The sequence below is a fragment of the Pholcus phalangioides genome, unplaced genomic scaffold (genome assembly GCF_987345545.1).
Source record: "Pholcus phalangioides strain wild (caught in Gottingen) unplaced genomic scaffold, Ppha-v1.0 ptg000016l_1, whole genome shotgun sequence".
Lineage (NCBI taxonomy): Eukaryota > Metazoa > Arthropoda > Arachnida > Araneae > Pholcidae > Pholcus > Pholcus phalangioides.
This window is the reverse complement of record NW_028301609.1, coordinates 6637698-6643103: the sequence shown is the minus strand read 5'-3', so window position 1 is coordinate 6643103 and position 5406 is coordinate 6637698.

Genomic DNA, 5406 nt, shown 5'->3' with positions numbered 1-5406 from the left:
CACTTAAAAAAAACATTAAGTCTATCACAAGCACACAGACTAAAAAAAAAAGAAGAAACACGCCTACACTATTCATAAGTCACATACAATAGTGGAGGAAAAAACGCTAGTAATTTTTCAAGAGATGTTTTCTTCCCCCCCCCCATTCCTTCCATTGCAGAATTATATGGGGGGGGGGTGGATTATGAGAAATTTGGCGCCGGTTCTTGATATTTGCATATAATCTTACTGGAGTTTTTGATGTTTTTCCCTATAAACAGAATTATTTATGCGGTTATTTTGCGTATATGTGCTGACATAAAACCCTATTATGTTGCCCTAGAAAATGGACGGCAGAATGTGCGTGCGGGGAGAGAATGAAACGTTTTTCGGTGTTTTGTTTAAAAAAAAATGGTTTTTCCCTAGTGAAATATTCTTCTTCAAGTTGTAACAGTAGATCGGATCAAAAGCTATAGTCAAACGCGGATGTAAGATATACAGGGTGGTCCAGACATAAAGATTAACCCTTACAGCGGCAATCCCGAGATATCTCGCCTAACTTGATCCACTTTATCTTGGCTGTCCCGAAATATCTCGGATTCTTAAAACCAGTGGCGTCGGAGCAGGGAGTGCTGTGGGTGCTCGAGCACCCACGGAAGTTTGTAGAACGGGTCCGAACACCCACAGAATTGATTCAAAAATCGAAATTTCCTACATGAATCTCAAGACGGGCACCCACAGGTTCGAAACACTTCCGACGCCCCTGCTTAAAACGCTCTCATTTCGGCATTGACGAACCCAGATACCGTTGTAAAGTTTTCTTCTCCTGACATGTTCCCCCCCCCCCCCAGGGGAACGGCCGTCCTTTTCAATCAACTGCCAGTAGGCAGAGTCAGATTTTGTTTAAATTCTGATAACGTAAGCGGGAGAGACGACGGCGATGGAAGGGTCTGGGGTGGTGGTTAAAGCTTCGGACTTGGTATAGGATCCTATATGGGTTAGCTTGAGTTGTGGGGGTGCTGAGAAGAAAAAAAAAATTTGAAGGGGGCAAAAAAAAAAAAAAAAAAAAAAAAATATATATATATATATATATATATATATATGGAACAGCGAAAGTTTGGAAAACTGATCTACAGCAAAATATCAATTCCTGGCCAGAATTCTTACTAACCAGTTTCACCTTCAGTTAAATAAGAAAACAATCTGAAAGTATTTTATATATTAGGGAAAGATCAAAAAGGTCAAATTTGAGTAAATTTGTTGAGGAATAACTATTTCCAGCTAAAATGGTTTTTTATGTCAGACTCTAGCCTTGAGTGTACTTAGACAAAGTTCTCTTAGTGAGCAAGCTCTAAATTTGTCAAATTAATAAAAAATTGCTAACAACTGATTACTTAATTGATAGTTAATTAACACACATTCAATTAGTTGTTGTTTTTTTTGCAATTTAAGGGTGGGGGGTTGTCCAACCCCTGTGACTCACTTCCCTCCTTCCATTTGTGGTGCTAGCTCGAAGCATTTGAAAGAGAAAGTTTCAAAGTTTTTTTTGCTTCCAACCTCTTCTACTTTTTGTAACATCCATGTTGCAATCAACATGGCAAGAAATGGGCTCTACATCATGTGTGTCACTAAAATACAGGGATGCATCTGGATATTTTGTCTGCTGGTGCAAGCACTCATTATGGCGGCACTGTGTAATGTAGAAGCAGCAGTTACAGGGTGAATTGAGCATACCCTTTAGCAGGGTTGTTTGGTTTACACCACATTGGTTTCAACAAAGTGGGGTTTTTTTTTCAAAAAATCAAATAAAAGTGGCCTAAATATTATTTTTTCCTTGAAGAATATCATAATGATTCATTATTAGCCAAAATTTTTCATTTTTACCATATTTTAATTCTTGGGGTACATTTTGATGGTAGATCTTTAAATGGCATAAGATGGTATGTGGTTTTTTTCAAAAAGTCTCAAACGTGAATATAGAAATGTTTTCTCCACTTGTCAATGGGAGGCAGTGATGAATTTTCTTCCTTGTAATCTTCATCTCCACAAATAACCAGTCCTTCCATGAATCTCAAAAGTGGGCCTGAATATATATATATTTTTTCATATGAAGTATCTTAGTTATTTAAAGTTATATACAGAAGCCAAAATTTCTCATTCTTACCATATTTTCTAACCTTTGGCTACATTCTGATGCTCTATATATCTTTAGCAAATTCATGAATAAGGATTGCATCACACATCTAAATGTAGTGGCATATTATCTCACAGGGTTGTTTTTATCCTTCACAAAGAAGCAGCAACAGTAGTGACACCATCATGCTAGGGGCAGGTGGTCCCTAAAGGACAAAGATTAGTGCACTAGTAGTTGCATTACCTTCACAGACATTTTAATTTTCTTTCCCATGAGAAGTAGCACATCTCACACTGTATATCACCCAGCCTTAATATTCAATAGTTTTTTTTTATACTTTTATGGTTAAACCCAGTTAATCAAGGTTCTACTGTATAGTAGTAACAGATTCATGAAAAATAATCAGCTATATACAGGGTGATTATAATTAAAGAGTTTTGATTCCAAAACTATACAATAAGTACTGGTCAGAATGACTTGAAAATTGCATGGATACTCCTGAAGCAATGGAAATTTCTTTCGCAAAAGGAAAAAAAAAAGTGCAAGTAGTGCAAAATGTGCAAGTAGATGATGCTGTACTTGGCCAGCACTATAATATATTTTGTGCAACCACGTCATTTCGGCACTTCCACAGCATCAGTATGTGGATAGAACAACTTCTATCAAGATGCACATTGCAATACCAGCAAAGTAGCTGCTGAAGACCCATTTTGACATTAACAGGACGGGACGACACCTGGCTGGCTGCCAGTTCACTTGACATTAACCCTTGCAACTTCTGGCTGTGGGGGTACCTCAAAATGTTATGAACAGTGGTCGGATTGAAAACTTTGGTGAATAGCAAGCTTCAGCGCATCCCCTATATGTTAGCAGTTCTTCAGGAATATCAACATGGGGACGTGTTTGGGTTAATAAAGGTGAATTGCAAGTGCATCCACATCATGACCATGGCATACTCTGATCTGTTGTTGAAGAATTTTTGTGCTTTCACCTTATAGCCAGAACACAGTGGACAACATATTTAACATTTCTTTAGTAAGTTATAGTTATTTGTTCAATTACTTCACTTTTTTGTGATGTTTCCATGAATTATAAAATCGTGTAATGCTATAATTAAGTTATCATTTTGCCATGACTGGCTATTGTTTCCATTCTATGATCAAATTTCCCATGTGTTGGATGATATCATTAATTTTAAATTTTTAAGTATTTTTTCTCCTTTACTTAATAAAATTCCATTTCTCAGGAATATTCATGTCAATTTTCGTCATTCTGACAATCATTCTTTTCTTTTTTTTTACAGTGTTTTAAAATCAGAACCTTAGTTATAATCACCCTGTATATCATAAATCATCATTAATTATCTGCATTATTTATGCTTCATTAAATACATTATATTCACCTAATTTTTATTATAGTTTTTGCAAAATAACTTCCTAATTAAGCATACTGAAAGTAACTGGAGAAAACATTTTTATATTATATGATTAACATTAAAAGAATTTTCAAACACACACAATGTAATCCATTGAGTTAAGCAAAAAATAATTAAATTGCAAAAGTTGGTTTTTGTTAAAATGTAAGAAATATTTATTAATTAATATGGGAATAGCGTTAATTACATCAATAAATTATTTTGTTTATTTATTTTATTTTAATTAATTGTTAGAAGTTTAAATGATTTTTCAGAAATTTTATTGTTTTTAATGTTTTCTTGTTTAATGTTTAATTGTTTTTTTGTTTTCTATTTAAAACAAAAAAAACAGTTTTTTGGTTTTTTCAAAAAAACAAAAAACAAAAACGGTTTTTTTACCAACCCTGCCCTTTAGTCCAGCACACCAAACTCAACTGCTTCCCACCAGTCGCAGCCCTGTTAAAATGTTGTAGGAATGTTGCAACAATTTGTCGCTCTATGTATTCAAGTTTTTGTTTTTTTGAATATTTTCTCAAAACAAGTTCACACTTCTGGACCCACACTATAAGATTGAATTTTGTCTGCTAAAGGTTAGGTGGGAGTTCAGGTAGCCTGAAATTTATTTTGGAGGGGAACCGAAGGGATAAAACAATAGATTTAACCATGCTTTTATATAAAAATTTTAATTTTCCTACATTTTGGGGGCTTCCTTTTCACCAGATCATGGCCTGCCGCTATCTCAAGGAATTTTTTTCGGGAGGGGGACAAAATCCCCCTCTCACTACAGCCTTCTGGGAGTTGAATGTTTGTAGAATACACAAGGAGCGACATAACCTCCCTCCCCACGAAAATATCAAAGGAAAGCACCTTCAAATGCAATTTTTTTTATTTCTGTTATTCCAAATGCTTTTTTGGAAATTATAACCTTCACTTAGAAACCTTGAGTTACAATAGTAACTCAAAATTTCTCTGGCAGAGGTTCTTTGTCTTCTCCAAAGGTTGATCTTGCGTACGCCCTGGGTAGAGCAGCAGGGCCGCAACTAGATGCTTTGTCACCCGGGGCAAGTGCTGATTTTGGCTGCCCCTTGTAATGTTGAAGGAGATGTTTGAGAATAAAATTTGCGCCCCCTCTGGTCCAGCGCCCGGGTCACGAGATCCGTCTGCTCCCCCTAGTTGCGGCGCTGTAGAGCAGTTGACAAGTGTTTTTCATATAACATCTGTGACAATTTTGTCAAACCAGTCAGTTCACAAACTGATTTATTCTACCCCTCTTTGCTTTTTCAAACAAATGGTTTTCTTTAGTACCTCCATACATGGTTTTATGTCATATGGTGAAACATGCACAAAATAAAATGTCAAGAAACTGAAATACTATTAGGTTTTAAACTAATTTCCATTTTATAAAGGGCAAATCAAAGCACTAATCTCATTGAATAGACAATATTTTGATACCGTTTTGACAGGTTTCCATCTCATATAGTGTCTGCATTAGGCAGATTTCAGTGTACTTCACCTTTCAAACCCTCCCCCTTCTCATAGGCAATATTGGTCAGTCTGGGAAACAGTGGACTCACCAATGGTTATCAAAATATCTGAGATTGCAGCCCAGTAAATTAAAAATTACCATAATAAATAATCAATATCTATGTAAATTACACTATGATTTTAACCATCCCATTAATTAACAAATTAAAACAATCAGCTAATTATTACAGACAGCTTGCAGTCTATAAGATTTATTGGGACATAGACTTGGTTGAAGGGGTGCAGAGAAGAGCTACGCGTGTCCTTATTGGCACACAGGGCTTGAGTTATGAAGAAAGACTTCATTTTTTGAATATGTTTACATTGGATGAACGCAGGTGTCGAGGAGATATGA